We start from the raw sequence: 20,418 nt of genomic DNA, 5'->3' as shown, positions 1-20,418 counted from the left end.
AGGAGGTCTGGGGTCGAGGGGGCCAACGATGTCGATTCCCACCCTCTCAAAGGGGGTACTGACCACGGGGAAGGGTTGGAGAGGAGCCCTGCGCTTCCCTCCGCTCTTTCCGCTGGACTGACACGTGGGGCAGGACTTGCAGTGGCCTTCTACATCGGAGCGCATGCCCGGCCAGTAGAAGTGGGTGACCAGGCGATGGTACGTTTTGTCTTGTCCCAAGTGTCCCGCCAGGGGTACGTCATGGGCTAGGTTCAGGAGAAAACGGCGGAAGCGTAGGGGGACCACCAGCACTCGGCCGGACCCTAGTTCGGCGGACTTTTGTTCGCTATACAATAGGCCGTTTTCCCAATAGACAAAGTGGGAGCCGGACTGGTCACCGGCGGCCTGGGCGGCGGCCTGCTTCCGCGGCCCAACCAAGGATGGACAGGAGGTCTGCTCTAGGCAGAATTCTTCACGGGACGGTCCCCCTTCCTGGCGCCACTGGGCCAGCTCAGGAAGGTCGTCCAGACTCGGGGTCGACTCGACGCTAGGGCCGAGGGGACCTGCGTCGGAGGGGAAGCTCTCCCCGGGGAACAGTTCAGGGGCTTCGGAGGGTTCAGGGACCTTGGGGTCCTCAGGGGTCGTTGGGGGCGCCTCTAAGGTCGCCCCTGCGGGGGTGATTCTTCGGGCGGTCATCGACCGGGTACTCACACAGGCCCATTCGGGCAGGCCCACCATCTCCAGGTGGGTCCTCTTCTCAACCCGCTGCCATGGGGAGCTCTCTAGGTCGTTGCCGAGCAGGCAGTCCACGGGCATGTCAGAGCGGACTGCCACTCGTAACTCCCCAGAGACGCCCCCCCACTCGAACGGGACTTGAGCTATCCGGCAGGTGCGGACGGAGTTATCGGCTGCGATCACCCTGCAGGAGAGGTGGGGGACAATCTGGGCTTCGGTTACTAGATGCCGTTTCACAGCAGTGATACTGGCCCCCGTGTCTCGGAGCGCCCCTATGTGATGGCCATTGACAGTCACCTGCTGTCGATACTTCTCGGTATTGTCGGGTAGGGGGGCTCCTGGGACCATCTCTCTATCACCCAGGGATACTAACATCATGGCTGCGGGGTCAGCTCCCCCGAACTCCTCTTCTCCCTCCTCTTCTTCTAGGGCTACTGACGTGATGTGGTGCGCTGGGGGGCCTGCAGCGGCAGGCTTTTTGAACAACGGGCAGCGGGGGTCATTGGCATAGTGCCCTGGTTGCTGGCAATGGTAGCAGGCTTGGCTGGCTCGGGGCCCTGGCTTAGCTGGGGGAAACCCTGCGCGCGCTGTGGGAGGCGAGGTGCCGGGCTGGTTTCTGGGGGGACTACGCGGGGGCCCTACCTGGGAACCCCTCGGTCTATTCTGGCTCCCTCCTCCCCTCTGGCGGGAGGACCCCTGTTCATTTCGGCCAGAGTCTCCCCCGGGCCCCCGGGGTACTCTGGTGCTCACCCAGCGATCGGCCTCGACGGCCAGCTTCCGGGGGTCAGCCAACTTGCTGTCCAGGAGGTGCTGCCGGAGTTCCACAAAGCAATTCAGGGACAAATGTTCGTAGGCAATGAGGTCAATGAGCCCCTCGAAGGTGGACACTTTGCTGCCCTTGATCCACCCTTCCAGGGCCCGGCTGTAGAAATTGACATATTCTACCCAGGTGGTGCCGGGGATCTTCTTGCAGTCTCGGAAGCGTTGGCGGTACATTTCTGGGGTGAGCCCGTACCTTGTGAGGAGGGCCTCTTTCATGTGGCTGTAGGAGGTCTGTTCGGCAGACGGTAGGTTGAGTAGGGTGTCTCTCCCCTCACTCAGGAATCGACCCCACAGCCCGGCTCCCCAATCTTTCTGCGGAACTCGGTGGGAGGTCATGGCGACCTCGTAGGCCTTGAACCATTGCTGGATGTCATCGTTTTTATAATATTCTTTGACCACGTCTTTGGGGATGTGGACCTTGGGTTCCACCGGGGGAATGGCCTCTCGGGTCGCTGCTGTTTTGCTGCCTTCGTTCCGGGCTTTTAGTTCTATTTCCAATATGCTGCGCTCGTGCTCCAACTAGAGCTTCTTTCCGTCATGTTCTCGTTGGAGCTTCTTCTCTTCCAGTTCTCCTTGCAGCCGCAACTGCTCGATGGCTAGCTTTTTCTCGGCCAGCTTGAGTTCTCCCTCCATCTTCAAACGGGCTAGTTCTAGCTCGTGGCTTCGGTTGCGTTCTCGGTCGGCCATCTCTTCTGGAGATGGCCCTCTCTCCGTGCTGGGAGTCCGCGTCGGGGACTCTGTTCTTTCTTGCTCTGGAGCGTGGGTTTCGGTCAGAGGGGCTCCCCCCCATCGGCTTCTGTCAGTGCTGGAGGTTGTGCTCCGGCCTCCACCCAGGCTGTTAGAGCTTGTTGGAAGTCCTCTTTGGTGTTTAATCCCGTTGACGGGATACGGAGATCCTTGCAGAATTGCTTGAGCTCACGGTGCGAATAGTCTCCCAGAAGCACCATCTGAAAGGTGGTCTTGTCGGCTGTGACGCTCATGGCTGCTTCTTCGTTCGGGTAGTGTGTCAGTACTGTATGATCCCTAGACGTAGGTTCTTATCGCGACGCTGCCACCAATGTAAGAAGGGGCGATCCCCGAGGGTCAGGTTGTGCTCACCCGACCACTCCCGGACCCACCTCTCCCACAGAACTTGCCGAGTCTTGATGGTGAGGTCCTCACCAGGGAGGACTTCGGGTCTAGGATCGTATACACTGAGCTCACACCACACTACGAACAGACACCACACCGGTGGGTTTTAGTAGGTTTTATCTTTATATAAGCAAATAGCGAGGTAGCACTCTTATATACACAGGGGTCAAGGGACCACAAAGTCTTGGAGGATTCGGGAAGGGGGAAGCGGGACAGTCTTTTAGTCTCTGGGACAGTACGAGGCGTACCCTACGCACAGCTCTCAATCCTCGAGCCGGGGGGTACGGGATGATGGTCGTACTGGCTGCTTCACCTCCGTCGAGTCGGCTCGGTCGTGATGGTGCTCTCGATGGTCCAGCCGGACCAGAGTACTCCTCGAGCCGCGACGAGGTCAGCAGGGCTCGATCTGGAGCCGTTCGGAGGAGCCGCGACAGCGTCAGCAGGGCTCCGATGGTCTTAGAGGTCGAGCCGCGACAGCGTCAGCAGGGCTCCGATGGTTCAGTTCAGCTTGAGCCGCGACAGCGTCAGCAGGGCTCCGATGGTTACAAGAGGACGAGCCGCGACAGCGTCAGCAGGGCTCCGATGGTTACAAGTTCAGCTCGAGCCGCGACAGCATCAGCAGGGCTCCGATGGTTCAGTTCAGCTTGAGCCGCGACAGCGTCAGCAGGGCTCAGAGGTTCAGGATGGGTCTTCTTAGGGTCAGCCGCGATCAGATCAGAAGGGCTTCAGGTCCAAGATACAACTGCCCGCTAGTTGTCGGGCGGGCCCAGTTATAGTCCTTCTGCTTTTGATCTCCGGACCCTCGCAGGCGGAGGTCTCAAGCCCTGGGGGCTGGTCGTTGGCGAGGTCCGGCGGTTGGCTCTTTGATCCCCTTGAAAGATGGGTCCGGGAATTCCCAGACGCCCAGCGGGTCTGGAGCCAGCCCTCGGGGAGGCCAGAGGGGTGATCGAAACTGGCCCACAGGGGAGGGCCAAAGGGGTGACAGATACCAGCCCCTCAGGGGAGGCCGGAGGTGCCATCGAAACTCCCTGGCTTATCTCACTCGGGAGCCCTTTACCCCCCAGCCGGGACTGGCGCGCCTTTGGAGGCTGGGTTTCACTGGGGCCGGGGTCACGCTAGGCCCAGGGAGACAGGGATGTCGGGAAGGGAAGATGGCGTCCGGGCCTTGTGGGGCATACAAATGTTAGGCGCTCGGAGCCGGGAGCGGGACGGGGACATGCGGCCTGGTCGTGGGTTTACGGGGGTTCGGGCTCATCGGGGGTGAGACGACCAGGCTGCTGGGTGCAGGCTATTCTTGCGGGGATGCTGCGCAGGGGCGCAGGGTGCAGGCCTACGCTCGCAGGGTTCTGAGGGACAGAGACGGGCCACGCCACGAGGCCGGGTCCAACAATATCCAATGGCATACCCAATTTTAAAAGGCTAAGCCAGAGTCTTGAACGAGGAACTAGGTCAAAAGCAGACCTAAGGTCCACAAAAGCGGCATAAATTCAACCTTTACCAAGGGTAACTGTGCGCCAGTAAATGAGAACAAAGCTTAAAACCTGGTCCACTGTGCTAATACACTGTCGAAACCCTGCTTGTAAATCAGAAAGGATATGGCAATCCTCCAGCCAAGCCTGCATTCTGCCTAGAATCACCCTGGCTGATATATTTTCAATGCAATCAATCAATCAGGCTTATAGGCCTGTAGTTTCCTGGTAGGGAGTGGTCCCCTTTTTAGGTCTCGGCCTAGAGACGCGCTGAAAGCGCGTTCTCGGCAGAGAAATATTGCAATCGTTTCACTCTCCAAAGCCGACAAAAGGAGACAAGAGCTGGGCACGCGCCCAGCAATCCTTATGGGAGAGGTGCGACAAGTGCTGGCCACGCGCGGATTCAGTCGCGCGCACGCTCACGGCGCCAGTGTCCCCGCCGCGCGCCGATCACTGCTCTCTTCCTGGCCGGCATCGAGAAGTTTCACGCAGTGAGGGCACTGAGAGGTAGGTGCTAGTTTAGAATGTTATGTCCTCTAATTGCATGGACTTGCGGGAGTGTTTGCAGTGTAAAGTACCGGAATGGTGGGAGCAAAGAATGATGTCAGATGTGCTTTGAAGGATTCTGCGAATGTACACAGAATATTTAGTACAGTCTGCTCTCTGAGCGTGCACGTTACTGATCGCCTATACTTTATTGGACACCAGGGTGCGCCATGTGTTTTTTTTAATTCAACCCACCGAGATAAACGTGTCTATTCTCTTCTAGAAAAGAGTGTTAACCGTGACCAGTGTGGTAGCCTTGCCTGCTTTCAGAGTAGTGAGTAGTGAGTGCAGAGTAGTGAGTGGTGAGTAGTGAGTGGTGAGTGGTGAGTGCAAAGTGGTGAGTGCAAAGTGGTGAGTGCAGAGTGGTGAGTGCAGAGTGGTGAGTGCAGAGTGGTGAGTGCAGAGTGGTGAGTGCAGAGTGGTGAGTGCAGAGTGGTGAGTGCAGAGTGGTGAGTGCAGAGTGTAAAGTGGTGAGTGCAGAGTGGTGAGTGCAGAGTGGTGAGTGCAGAGTGGTGAGTGCAGAGTGGTGAGTGCAGAGTGTAAAGTGGTGAGTGCAGAGTGGTGAGTGCAGAGTGGTGAGTGCAGAGTGGTGAGTGCAGAGTGGTGAGTGCAGAGTGGTGAGTGCAGAGTGGTGAATGCAGAGTGCAGAGTAGTGAGTGCAGAGTAGTGAGTGCAGAGTAGTGAGTGCAGAGTGCAGAGTAGTGAGTGCAGAGTAGTGAGTGCAGAGTAGTGAGTGCAGAGTAGTGAGTGCAGAGTAGTGAGAAGTGAGTGCAGAGTAGTGCGTGCAGAGTAGTGAGTAGTGAGTGCAGAGTAGTGAGTAGTGAGTGCAGAGTAGTGAGTAGTGAGTGCAGAGTAGTGAGTAGTGAGTGCAGAGTAGTGAGTGCAGAGTAGTGAGTGCAGAGTAGTGAGTGCAGAGTAGTGAGTGCAGAGTAGTGAGTAGTGAGTGCAGAGTAGTGAGTGCAGAGTAGTGAGTGCAGAGTAGTGAGTGCAGAGTAGTGAGTGCAGAGTAGTGAGTGCAGGGTAGTGAGTGCAGGGTAGTGAGTGCAGAGTAGTGAGTGCAGAGTAGTGAGTAGTGAGTGCAGAGTAGTGAGTAGTGAGTGCAGAGTAGTGAGTAGTGAGTGCAGAGTAGTGAGTAGTGAGTAGTGAGTGCAGAGTAGTGAGTGCAGAGTAGTGAGTAGTGAGTGCAGAGTAGTGAGTAGTGAGTGCAGAGTAGTGAGTAGTGAGTGCAGAGTAGTGAGTGCAGAGTAGTGAGTTCAGAGTAGTGAGTGCAGAGTAGTGAGTGCAGAGTAGTGAGTAGTGAGTGCAGAGTAGTGAGTAGTGAGTGCAGAGTAGTGAGTGCAGAGTAGTGAGTGCAAAGTAGTGAGTGCAAAGTAGTGAGTGCAAAGTAGTGAGTGCAGAGTAGTGAGTAGTGAGGTCAGAGTAGTGAGTGCAGAGTAGTGAGTAGTGAGTGCAGAGTAGTGAGTGCAGAGTAGTGAGTAGTGAGTGCAGAGTAGTGAGTAGTGAGTGCAGAGTAGTGAGTAGTGAGTGCAGAGTAGTGAGTAGTGAGTAGTGAGTGCAGAGTAGTGAGTAGTGAGTAGTGAGTGCAGAGTAGTGAGTGCAGAGTAGTGAGTGCAGAGTAGTGAGTGCAGAGTAGTGAGTGCAGAGTAGTGAGTGCAGAGTAGTGAGTGCAGAGTAGTGAGAAGTGAGTAGTGAGTAGTGAGTGCAGAGTAGTGAGTAGTGAGTGCAGAGTAGTGAGAAGTGAGTGCAGAGTAGTGAGAAGTGAGTGCAGAGTAGTGAGAAGTGAGTGCAGAGTAGTGAGAAGTGAGTGCAGAGTAGTGAGAAGTGAGTGCAGAGTAGTGAGTGCAGAGCAGTGAGTGCAGAGTAGTGAGTGCAGAGTAGCGAGTGCAGAGTAGCGAGTGCAGAGTAGTGAGTGCAGAGTAGTGAGTAGTGAGTGCAGAGTGCAGAGTAGTGAGTGCAGAGTGCAGAGTAGTGAGTGCAGAGTAGTGAGTGCAGAGTGTAGAGTAGTGAGTGTAGAGTGGTGAGTGCAGAGTGGTGAGTGCAGAGTGGTGAGTGCAGAGTGGTGAGTGCAGAGTGGTGAGTGCAGAGTGGTGAGTGCAGAGTGGTGAGTGCAGAGTGGTGAGTGCAGAGTGGTGAGTGCAGAGTGGTGAGTGCAGAGTGGTGAGTGCAGAGTAGTGAGTGCAGAGTGGTGAGTGCAGAGTGGTGAGTGCAGAGTGGTGAGTGCAGAGTGGTGAGTGCAGAGTGGTGAGTGCAGAGTAGTGAGTGCAGAGTGGTGAGTGCAGAGTGGTGAGTGCAGAGTGGTGAGTGCAGAGTGGTGAGTGCAGAGTGGTGAGTGCAGAGTGGTGAGTGCAGAGTAGTGAGTGCAGAGTGTAGAGTAGTGAGTGCAGAGTAGTGAGTGCAGAGTGGTGAGTGCAGAGTGGTGAGTGCAGAGTGGTGAGTGCAGAGTGGTGAGTGCAGAGTGGTGAGTGCAGAGTGGTGAGTGCAGAGTGGTGAGTGCAGAGTGGTGAGTGCAGAGTGGTGAGTGCAGAGTGGTGAGTGTGTGAGTGTGCAGGGTGAACAGTATGTGAGCGTGCAGGGTGAACAGTATGTGAGCGTGCAGGGTGAACAATTCCAATACAAACCACATAATTCCATTACACACCACATGCATACACTCCATAACACATGGCTAAAAGACATTGCCATTTACAATGCCATTAGCTCTAACTCAAATAAATCCGAGACCTATTGCATTTTCAATGCTTGTTTAAAAATAGGAAGGATTACTGCACCTGCCCAGGAGCTAGGAATCGCTGCACCCTTGTCGATAGCATTCATTAGCAATTGTATATATGTTGCCCAGGAGTCCATATCTTGAAGAAAAAGATCTACAGGAATGCAGTCAAGACCAGGAGCCCTGCCCTTGGGTACCTGGAGGAGAGCGTTTTCTACCTCTTTCTTGGTAATATTGAGAGCAGGGGGAGAAGACGGCATTACAAACGTGACTTGTGGACCAGAGTCCCTTGCAAACTGACATTTAAAGTGGCGAACCCACTGATCCGGTTCCACATGATTCGTTGGCACATTTTTCGGGTCATGCTCAACAAAAAAGTTTGGAGCTGTTCCTCTTTGAATGTGGCCATCCACCAAACAGAATTAGTGGTGGGTGGTTGGGCTGTAAGGGGAATAGAAGGAGAAGTAGGGCGGAGAAAGAGGGATAGGGGGATCCCGCTTTTGCGGAACTAGGGTCCTCACACACCCAGCAAGCTAGGTGCAATGCTTCATCATTTAGACCTGCTCCTCGTTGGACCGGCGCTGCAATGTCCAACGGGCACCCGCGAAGGGGCTCTTTATCAGAGATCTTGTGTTCCTTAGCCGTATGATGAAGTGGGGGTGTGTGGCCCCTGGTAGTGTAGATGGTCAAGTGGTGCAGTGAGTGCGTGGATGATTAAAAAAAGGTTAGATAGTCCAAGTAGATATATTTATTCTGGTTGGTAATCCACCTTGGTAAAAACAAAGCGGAGTGGCAGTTCCCTCAGGGAGGGATAGTCAGTTGCTAGACTGCTCTACTCTCTGGGTCAACATGTTTCTTGCCCTAGTGGTTAACAATATACCGTGGCAATTCTTCAGGACCGTGATGTGTATCAAAACAGTGCAAGTGAAAGGAAAAATCTACACTGAATAGTGCTTCTAATGAAGTGTTACCAATCAGTTGTCACTGCATGTCACATAATCATGCAGTCATTCTAAAGATACCTCCCATTTTGGTGAGGGGTACCTCAACAGGGGTAGACAGGTCTTGCTGCCGCCACAATAGTCGGTGCCTTGTGCCTCCTGTGGTCCAAGCGATAAGACCTACCCCGCTGCCAGCCCCTGGGTCGTTGCTATTGGGCGACTATTGCGGCAGTGAGGCAGTTATGTCGGAAACTTGTGTATTACCCATACTTGTTGGGCGGGGGCTTGTGTGACAGTTATAGCAGCCATACGGGTGTCATTGGGGGGCGGGTTTGGCATGATTGATACCGGAACTGACACTCCAACAGGATTGATAGAGCCACTTGACATGCCATCAGATGAATTACATTTTAACAGTGCTAATTGGCACTCAATATTACTCAATCTTTGTGCAATATCTTCAAGTTTTAATGCTAAGGGTTCCAACACTGCCAGTAGCTTTTCTTCAAGTTTGTTAAAGAGTCTATCCTCCAAATCACTAGGCAACGGCTCAGAACTAGCCTGAGAACTACTAGCTATTGGGTTGGAAACCTTTGGAGTATTAACCATGTGAGCACAACCTTTCTTACCTCGTGCAGCCCCTCTGGTTTTTACTACTTTACTAGCCTGATGCATAGTAAGCGGCACGCCCCCCCCCCGCCTTCCTTTTCTTAGATGAAACTATGGCCTCGGACTCCCCATTGTTTGCCTGGATTTGTCGCTGTTGACGAGTAAGTACTTTCTTTTGAGAAAAAGGAATATCAGTTAAATCACTGGCTAGGGTAGAAGGAACAGCTATTGGTGTTACAGAAGGCCCAGAAACTAATTGTGACATCGATTCAACAGGTGTATCTAAGTTTAACAAAGGACAAGTTGAGGGAACTCCAACAGAGACTCTATGAGGATCTAGAGACAGCCTCCTTTGGGTGAGCTCAATCTAATGGATTATAACGGATTCTGCTCTAACGAGAAAGGCATCGAGTGTTCCAACAACCCCAGAGCCCCCCGATCCCTTATGGTTATTCTTACTCATTATGACCTTTAAGTCCCAAGTTCCAACTCTCAAGATAAATAACAGAAAACAGAGTTTTGGATAAAGTCACATTCACTAACCAAGTCCTTGAGTGTTCCGATTAGCCTGATGGAAAGGGGGTGGCCCAGCCCTGCCTCCTCCTGGCTAAGACGGGCGCAGACGGGCGCAGACGGGCGCAGACGGGCCCGCCCGGGCCCGTCCGCGAGCGTCCCACGGTGCGGGAGGCGTTCGGTGTTCTTAAGCGCCTCCTGGCGCTTTCCTCTGACGATGGTGCAGGGCGCCGGTAGGGGGACGCTGGGAAACGTAGTCCTACTCCTGCGCCACCTGAAACCCGGCCCGCGAAGTGGGCTTTGGCACCACAGTAATTAGAGCGGCGTCGTGGGCCCCCAGCAACAATGGCGGCAAAGTCAGCAACAGGGAGCAAGGCCAGGTAGGAAACTGGGGAGACCCGCGCTGCGGGAGGCGTTCCGTGTTCTTAAGCGCCTCCTGGCGCTTTCCTCTGACGATGGTGCAGGGCGCTGGTAGGGGGATGCTGGAAAACGTAGTCCCACTCCGGCGGCACCCGAGACCCGGCCCGCGAAGCGTGCGTTGGCACTACAGTAATTAGAGCGGCATCGTGGGCCCCCAGCAACAATGGCGGCAAAGTCAGCAACAGCGAGCAAGGCCAGGTAAGAAACTGAGGAGACCCTATTTAGATATAGAATATTCCCTTGCAATACAAACACTCCATAGGAGGTGGAATACCTCAAACAGCTAATAGCATTAGATGACAACAAATACTCGTTTGGGCATAGCCAACGCCTTCTCCATTTGTATTTCAAAGAATTAGTAGCACAAGGTAAGCAGTAAACTATACTGTCAAGCCATATGGGCAAAAATGTTTTGGCAAAGCCGATAAGGTCTGGCTTTGGCTACGAGCCCTTTGGGTTTGTCAATGCTTGTTACGTTCTATTGCAGCATTTTATAAAACTTTGTCGGTGGAGACAGAGGGCACTTGCCCTTATAAAAAATGTAATTGGCTGAACGGAAAAATTTGTTTTAGTCTCAAAAAGCACACAGTGCCATAGTAGCCCCTGGCACTAAGGGAAAGAGAAGAATGCAGTCACTTAGAGCAAAGTTGGCCAATGTTTTAAGTGGGTTGAACCACTGCGGCATGTAGCAGACAAAACTAAAATGTGAATGACTCAATAACAGAACAATGGATGAAGAAAGCGGGTTGGAAACCCCTATAAATTAAATATTGCATTAGTAAAATCAAAAGATCTTGGCTAATGCCACACCTTAAATGGGTCGCAAAAAGTAAATATAAAAACGGGGGCACCTTGAGAGAGGGGATTTTCAGAAGGGAATTAAATGTTATGGGAAGGCGGGAGGACTGTGAATGCCAACTGTGGTTTTTGGTGGTCATTTAAAACTCACCAAGCACCGTGTCCTCCTCCCCCATGTTTTGCTGAAAAAGCAGATGATCAAAGCTAAGCGCCTGAAAATGTTAGTAACAACAACAAAATCAATAGTACAGCAGAGCATTTTCATCGAGCCAAAAACGAACTGACCAACTGTCCGTAAATTTCACAGACCGTCCCTAATTGGAATCTCACATCCGTTGTCCGTGACGATCCCTTTTACGGATGCCTTTTGTCCGGAATGTTGGGAATTGGGGAACATCACTGTTTCCCTGCCAGAAGCCTCAGCTCCCTGATGGGGCCACCTCACACTCCTCTGAGCACCAGAGCGGCCCCACCACGCCCATTGTCATTCTGTCTGCATTACCACATAGAGAATGACAATGGGCCAGTCTGTGCTTTTCCTGCATGTGGTGAGCCTCCTCCTTCTTCAGTCCAGGGCAGGACATTCAGTCAGGTGGAAGAAATGAACAAAAAGGCCCATGCTGCTAGGCGACAATCCAGTTGATGAAAAGGTGGTGAAACAAGTTTAAAAAAAAAGGGTTATGGGTCTTTCACGGTCTCATCATTTTAAAACTGATGCATTTTCAATGCTATATTCAACAAAGCCATGGTTGCTGCTTTTTTATTTTATGCAACTAGCAACCATTGACAAAGCCAATAGTTCTGGCTTGTAGGTGTATCACTACTTTTTGTGTTATGTATCTGGATGCAATGACAGAAGCAGCAAATTACCAGTTGGGCGGCAAACTATGCTAAGCACAGATTTTTAGCTTAGGTGTTTTAAGCCATGCCCTTAATTACATCGAACACCCCCTTTGGAGAGACCCCAGTTTTTCATCCCACTTAAAGCTCTGGAAACAACACCATGTCACAGTAGCACTGTGCATTACGCATGACTCATGACTTCCAATTTTACGGAATGCCTATGTACAGGGGCATAGTGAGCCCTCCCCTGCCCCACCCCTTGCTTTAAGAACTACAGCAGGGGTGAAGTCCTTGATGGGCCTCTTCTGTCGGCAAATAAGCAGACAAAGGCTCAGCTCATAATTAATGTGAAAAGGTGGGTAAGTGAAGGGATGGCTAGATTAGTGAAAGAGTAAATGGATGAATGAAAGGGTGGATTGATAATGAGAGAAAGGATGGACGGATGAAAGGATGGACGGATGAGTAAGTGGAAGGATGGATGAGAGAAAAGGTAAATAGATGAATGTATGGGTGGAAGGGTAGATGGAGAGGTAAAAGGATGGATGGATGAGTGAAAGGATGGATGAGTGATAGGGTCAATAGATGGATTCATGAATGGATGAGTGGGTGGATGGAAGGATGGATGGCTAAATGAAAGGGGGATGGAGAGAGAAAGGGGGATGGATGGATTACTGAAAGGGTGAATGGGTGGAAGGATGAGTGACTGGGCGGATGAATGAGTAAGGGAAAGGATGGCTGGATGGGTGAAAGGATAAATGGCTGGATGGATGAATGGATGGACGAGTGGACGGATGAGTGGACGGATGGATAAGGTGAAAGGATGAATGGTGGGATGGATGAGTGAAAGGGTGGATGGAGGGATGGATGAGTGGAATGATGGATGGATGGATGGAAGGAGAGATGATCAATAGGTTTGCAAATGGTTGAATATTGATATGGATGGACACACAGATGGAAGGACATAATGAATGGTGAAAGACTGAATGATGGATGAGAGAATAATTACACCTTGTAACCCCCATGATCTTAAGTACATTTCCTATAGATTGACTTTCACATTTATGAGTCATGGTCTCTATATAATATGTGTGTGATGTAACACACTCCGACACCCTTTCCAACTTGCTTGGGATGAGTCGCACTATAAAAGAAATTAAATACATGAGAGAGGGTCTATGTGAAGAGGAGGGTCACCATTGGAGGGTGGTAGCAAGGCCGGACAGGGCATAGAGTGTTTTCCTGGGAGGCTGGAAAAGTGAGGGGGGAGGGTGGTTTGTTACCACAAAAAGACCTGCACATTTGCTCAAAGCTGCACGCATACTGAAAAAAACCCATAAAGTGCACAATTGTCTCGACCTAAAATAAACTTCTTTTCACTTGTACTTAAGTGGTTGTCTATTTACTTATTATATATACTATTGTGTGACCTCTTCTGATGTGTCTGTAAAACTTACATTTTGTCCTGAATTTGGACCTCCTGTCCTGAATTTTTGTCCTGAATTATGACCCTTTGTCCTGAATTTTTACGCTCACCGTCCCGAATTTGCACCCAACCCAGTTGGTCACCCTAAACAAATGTGCTTTAATAGTAGCTACGGTTACTCAGTTTAATGATTAAAACATTATGCAGGAGACTCCTGCTTTGATTATAATTTTCCATGATGCCGTATCTGTTCCCCACTCCCAATGCGAAGGATATAACATACATTGACTATTCCTACAAATACATTATAATCACATTAAATCTGCATGACATAGAAGACATTTTTTTAGAGCTAAGACTGCCGAACTTGGGGACTGCATAGAAAGAGTGTACACTCCAGCTTTGAAACATAACTTCACAACTAACTCTCGCCCGCCCCCATACCCACACGATGCTGAGATTGTTTTTAACAACACTAAACGTGTGGAACAAACTGTAGTTTCACTTTCCCATTAGTGTTGTCGCCTGACAAGCCAGAGCGAGCTGATTGTAACTGCAACACAGGACCATATGATGACAGTGTACAAACATTAACTGGACATTCGTGTGAAAAGTTTGGCAGGGCTGGCTTTGGGTTTCATCCTTCATAGCTTAATATGTATAACTCGGGTAAATCTAAAGTGCTCGTTTCTTACTCCACTGCAAAACAGAAAACACTGTGAAAAAAGGGCAAATGCATGGTCTGTGAAGCTAGATTACAAAAATATTTTTACTTAGACAATGCTCTTTCAAATTGGTAAAAAACATACCATGTATAAAACAACCACTGGTTGTATAGCACATGTCAAATGCTGCGACCTTTCAAAGAAGCTAGAAAGTGATCAAGATCAATCAATCACCCAATCTACCAACGTAAATCTACTAAATGTTTTATTGAACATAAACTGGCATGACATTATCTATAACAAATAGAAGAACTCGAAAGTCTAATCCTGGCGTCCATGCATGCCTAGACTGTGTGATCTTGGGCATTATCTCTTGTGGTTCTGGAGCAGTTAGTAACCAGTTGAATAGCTTCATTGGCATTCTTAAAAACAAGGACGAATTGGCAAAACTACTATTGTAGGAGGAGTTCTTGGCATCTGGGAAGAAAGGTCTTTCCCCATCTTCCTTCAGTGAAGCTCTGCTGTGTAGCGTCAGCCTGTTTCATGTAAACAGAAGTCTCCCGAGATGGATGGGCAGCGCACAGCATGTGTGGTTATTTCTGTCTATGCCTGTGAATATGAGTCAGTTGTCTGTATCTTGTATGTATGAGCTGAAGCTCATTATTGTTGTGTGTGTCTGTCAGTTAGTGCTTATATATGTTTGTATGTTAACGTTTGTGTTTGATAGAGTGAACATCATGTGTGTATGTTTCTATGACTGAGTAAGCAAGCACTTTTGTTAGTGTATACAGTTACGCGTGTTTTTTTATGTATCTATGAATTTTTGTCTTTGTGCATTTGAGTGTTAGTCAATATACATGTCTGCATGTCTAGCCTAGTATGTGCTTGTGGCCCAGAGTACATATGTAAGTTAATCTTTTCGTTGGTTTGTCTTGTGTTCTGTGGGTCACGGCTGTGCCCACTTGTTATTTAATGTTTTGGATCACAATTAATTGAACCTATATGAAAATAAATTCTTGTCCGGCTGGCCAAAAGACATACGATACATGTAAGCGTAGGATTATTGTGTTTCTCTATTTTTCCTTCCAAAATAGGGACCATTGTTCTTTAAAATACGTTACTGCCCAAGGTCCCTATGGCATACCTTCTGGGTTTCCCTTGTTTTGTAAAATAGTATATTGCGCAATCGCTGGATTGCAAGTTTTGTGCTAATCCTCACTGTACACCCCTGTGTCTTGTATTCCTTCCCCTATACTGTGTTCTCTTCACGTACGTTTCCTGCTAGGCATGTCTGACCCACACCCACCTCTTTACAACCTTGAGTACATTAATAAAACCTTAGGAGGCCCTTCACTTCTATCTGATTCTGCAGAGATACCCACTGCTCAGAGCTCTTCATTAACTGACGAGTTGGAAAAACTCAAGAAAAAATAAGTCAGGCTGATACTAATGATCAAGCTGTTAACAGACTACCTTAAATCGAATGTGATTCCCCTTGGCCTTCAAGTGCGTAATATCCCAGGAGTCTTTACTACCAATCCCAAGTATTTGAATGGGTTTAGCTACATAAGTACCACCTGTTCCAGGCACTGGATGGTGCTTGGCATTGATATTGCTAACGAAGAACTGTCTAAACTCGAGACAGAAATAAGCGATCTTGGAAAAACAGATCAACGACAAAAATACTAATACCGAGGCAATAAAACTTCTTGACCAAATAAATAAAACAATTGAAGACTTCCACAAGTTCGAGGTTAACAAAAAAACTATAAAGGTACGAAAAGATATTAAGAGTTTCAGTCAGGAATGAGCGTTTCTGTATCTTGTGAAAGATTACTATACCAATCGTCCTTACAGTGGACCACAGAACCAGAGACCCTGGGGCAGATACAATAAAAGGAAATATTTTGTAGGCTTCACTGACAGCTCAGCCGACTCATCAGAACAGTCAGACCAAGGTGAAAGTCCGGGCCCCTCCAACAGGAATTTTTTAGGCAGAGGCCAGGGCCAATCAGAGGCCCAAGGCCGAGGAAAGGGCAAACAAGCAGGGAGATGGCCCAACCCCCCGAACCCTCCAGGCGAACGGTTTACCCGCCGCCAACACTACCGTTGGTGATTTCACCTGAGGAGACAAACACAGCGAATGTGGCAGAATTAGAGTCAGATCTTCTGCCCATCTTTAACCTCACCAGACACAGCTTATCGGATAATGAAATGTCTCTCCTCGGTAAAGGGTTATCATTCGTCCCAACTATACGCCCCAATTTCCTAGATGCCCAAACGGAACTATTAAGATTTTTCAGGAAAACAAAAGGCTACACAGCTTTTTCTTGTTAAACCCCAGCCCGCCAAAGCATTACAATACCCTTTCAAGCCACCATCCAAGTTCTCCCCTACAGCTGGGATGATACCACCTGAAATTCCGACCTTTGAAAAACTAGTCCTAAATGACCTTACAGTTTTAGAAAACAAGAAGAGTTTCATCCCCTACAATATTACGATAGACGAGAGAAAGGCCATTTCCTCCCTCAAGAACAACCAATCCCTGGTTATAAAGCCAGCTGATAAAGGGGGAGGGATAGTCATTCAAGAACTTGACCATTACAAAAATGAGATACTACGACAACTAGATAATAATGAACATTATTGCAAATTACCATGCAACCCTACCACCGAAATCCAGAAACTAATAGTACAAGTAACTACAGAAGCATTAGATTCGGGTTTTCTATCCAAAAAGGAATTCGATTTTCTTAATACAAAGTCACCACGGATACCAGTAATTTACTGCCTACCCAAAATACACAAAAACTCTGAATCTCCCCCGGGTCGCCCAATTGTCTCTGGATGTGGCTCGGTACTTAAACCCCTTGGGCATTACATCGATTTCTTTATAAAACCATTTGTAGCTTCAACCACATGCTACATAAAAGACACAATGGACGTGATCAACATCATAGAGGACCTCCCGTTTGATCCCACATCCAGCACCATGTGTATGCTGGATGTGGAATCCCTCTATACAAACATTCCTCAGTATGAATCATTACGTGTCTTTGAAAAAATTCTTGAGACACGCCCCCGACCACATAATGTTCCATCTATATTTATTCTCCAATTGTTAGAGATCTGTCTGACCAAAAACTTTTTTCTATTTGAATGTCAGTTCTACGGCCAGGTAAAGGTTACCTCAATGGGAGCTATTTTTGCTCCAAACCTGGCCATTCTGTACATGGACTATCTGGAGACATAGCGATACAAAAGGGGATGATGGACGGAGCGTTTGTATAAATCAAACACTCACCCCCAGTCAACTGATCTGGGTTTAATCCATCACCATTCTTTAGTTCACTCAGCCACCACAGTTCAGACATGGCTATATGCAAATCAGTCTGACCCTGTGCCTTATGGGAACAGTCCAGCCCGAACTGCCAAGCCATGTCTTCCCTGGACCGGAAACAAGCATCCTGGGACCGGTTTCGGATTCATAATCTTCATCAGCCAGGCTATCTTGAATCCAGTGGCCAAGTGAACAAGGGACTCACGTCTGAGCATACCCTGTCACACTTAGGGCGAACAAAGCGATACAAAAGGGGATGATGGACGGAGCGTTTGTATAAATCAAACACTCACCCCCAGTCAACTGATCTGGGTTTAATCCATCACCATTCTTTAGTTCACTCAGCCACCCCAGTTCAGACATGGCTATATGCAAATCAGTCTGACCCTGTGCCTTATGGGATGGTGCAATGAGCTAAAAAACGGTGTTGGATCTAGCCCTGATCTCTTGACTGGGTGAGAGTATTCTGCTTAATTCAGAGACTCTGTCCATCACCACCCCTTGTTGTAAATATTTTTGTCCACCCTAAGCGTGGAAGGGTATAGGGATGGTGCAATGAGCTAAAAAACGGTGTTGGATCTAGCCCTGATCTCTTGACTGGGTGAGAGTATTCTGCTTAATTCAGAGACTCTGTCCATCACCACCCCTTGTTGTAAATATTTTTGTCCACCCTAAGCGTGGAAGGGTATAGGGATGGTGCAATGAGCTAAAAAACGGTGTTGGATCTAGCCCTGATCTCTTGACTGGGTGAGAGTATTCTGCTTAATTCAGAGACTCTGTCCATCACCACCCCTTGTTGTAAATATTTTTGTCCACCCTAAGCGTGGAAGGGTATACTCAGATGTGAGTCCCTTGCTCATTGCACCATCAGGATTCAAGCAAGCCGGGCCGAAGACGGCTGAAATGCCAGAAACCGGTCCCCGGAAGCTGGTTTCCTTCCCAGTGTAAGAATTGGCTTTTGTAGTCTGGTCTGCTCTGTTCCCATGATGCACTGGGCCAGGGACAGACTAATTTGCATACAGCCAGGTTCTGAAACTGGGATGGTGCAATGAGCTAAAAAACGGTGTTGGATCTAGCCCTGATCTCTTGACTGGGTGAGAGTATTCTGCTTAATTCAGAGACTCTGTCCATCACCACCCCTTGTTGTAAATAATTATGGGAACAGTCCAGCCCGAACTGCCAAGCCATGTCTTCCCTGGACCGGAAACAAGCATCCTGGGACCGGTTTCGGATTCATAATCCTCATCAACCAGGCTATCTTGAATCCAGTGGCCAAGTGAACAAGGGACTCACGTCTGATTTGCATATAGCCATGTCTGAACTGGGGTGGCTGAGTGAACTAAAGAATGGTGATGGATTAAACCCAGATCAATTGACTGAGGAGAGTGTTTGATTTGTACAAACGCTCCGTCCATCATCCCCTTTTGTATCGCTTTGTTCGCCCCACGTGTGGCAGGGTATGCTCAGACGTGAGTCCCTTGTTCACTTAAGTAAAGTAGATGGGACCAGAAAATTTCTTTTGACCCACTGAAAAGACCAAGAGAAGATGTTAGTGTCAAAAAGTATTTTTTCTTACTGCCTGATATTATTAAGAGCAGCAGCGAAGACTACAATTTTCTCTCCGGGTGCAACGGGCAAGCAAGGAGGGGAGAAGATGGCTCTGGTATGGGCAAGCAGCGAGGACAGGGAGGGATGAGGGACAGAAGAACAGTAATCACCGGAACCATCAGTACTAGGGCTATGCTCCAAATAAGCAGAAGGAGGCATACTGAAGCCATATGAAGCGCACACACACTCACCAATTAGCATAACCAGATTTTCCTAACCCCCTATTGCATCGCGGGCAGTTAGAAATGCCAACTTCCTCCGCTCCGCTCTGCCACAGCCTGATCATTTATCATCGGACAAGATAGTGGTCGGAAGTTGAACAACAACGACGAGTGGTGGAGGCCTAATGACAAGGGAAACGTGGGAAACAACAATAAAAAGACAGGGCAGGGTGCGTGTATGTGGAAGCAAGAATGGCGTAGAAGGGTGTGTGGACAGGAGAAACAAGAAACACAACACGAGCAACAAGTTGAACAAGCAATGACAAAACACGGGCAGGAACAAATAAAAAATAAATTGTTCCCTATAACAACACATAAACATAGAAGCATAAAGATACAAGTAATTGGACGGAGCTCCGAGGGAGGAAACAAAAGACAAAAAAAGAGGTACAAAGAGGAAGTGTTAACCACTAGCAAGCCAAAATTTTTTAACAACAATCGAATAGATGAATTAGAAGGCAATGGGCAGGCTATAAGCCCACAGTGTGAATACAGCATGTCTTGAAGAGACAGCGCATGCACTGCCTAGGTAAAGCAGGCCCATTTCAGATCAATAGGCCCCTGAATATATCAAGGCAACATTCCATTGGGAAATGCAGGCAAGTCAAATATCAATAAAGACACTGCTATGACATTAAAAAAAATGCATACTGCATACTACCCAGATATTGAATGCATCCCAAAAGACAGCAACATATCTTAATGTTCCCATTTGCTAAAAAAGCTGGCCCGAACGCATCCATGTTATCAAACTATGACCCTATTTCCCTATCGCCATTCATGGCTAAGGTTCTTGAGAAATTAGTCAACATCCAAGTCACAACTTTCCTGGAGGATAGCAATCTATTGGTTCCCTCTCAGGTGGGTTTCAGAGAGAGAATAACAGTTTTTTTATTTTTTGAAGTTTTGTATAGCGCTAGCTGGACCCGAGGGTATCAGAGCGCTTCACAGCAAATACAGATATGCACCAAAAAGAAAATGTGGACGATAAACAAGAACCAGGAACACAAGCGGGAAGTAAAAGTCTGCACAACATCAACTTGAGAGCAATACGGGACGGAGATCAAGAGCGAATCATCCGGCCCTGGGATATCAAAGAGGGGAGTTAGCGGTCTTTCACAGTCAAACGTGGGTTTCTCGTTACGATCAAGAGCGCTCGAGGAAGACGGCTTTGAATAGAATCTTGAATTTCGGGAAGGAGGAGGTCATTCTGATATGGGGGGTCGGGGGGGGAGAGGGGAGTTTCATATCCTGGGCGCATTTCCCGCAAAGGATTTATTTGAGGTTTTGTGTTCCCGTGATTTCAGAGGGATGAGTAGGAGCGTGTTGGAACTGCTGAGGTTCCTAGACTGACCGGCCCTTTTGAGTTTGGCCGACAGATATTCTGGTTTGCCGGTGTGCAGGGCTTTGTGTGTGAGGCAAGCTGTACGGAAGCTGGCTCATTGGTCTATAGGGAGCCACTTCAGTTCCTTGAGTGCCGTAGAGATGTGCTCATATTTCTTTGTTCCTGTGACCATTCTTGCCGCGGAGTTGTGTGTCGTCCGCATAGAGGTGGAAGGGGATGTTTGAGTTCCTTAGAAGTAAGGTGAGGGGTTCCATGTAGATGTTGAAAAGTTGCGGGGAGAGTACTGACACTTGTGGAACT

The 20,418-nt window shown here is 49.0% G+C and overlaps 1 protein-coding gene across 1 annotated transcript in view; it reads right to left on the bottom strand.

The window, feature by feature from the left end:
* Positions 1–20,418, bottom strand: part of CSRP1 (cysteine and glycine rich protein 1) — a 128,607-nt gene that overhangs the window by 73,718 nt on the left and 34,471 nt on the right. The window lies entirely within an intron of this gene.

This window comes from Lissotriton helveticus, chromosome 5_1 (assembly GCF_964261635.1).
Source record: "Lissotriton helveticus chromosome 5_1, aLisHel1.1, whole genome shotgun sequence".
Taxonomy (NCBI): domain Eukaryota; kingdom Metazoa; phylum Chordata; class Amphibia; order Caudata; family Salamandridae; genus Lissotriton; species Lissotriton helveticus.
This window is presented reverse-complemented; position numbering and strand designations above follow the sequence as displayed.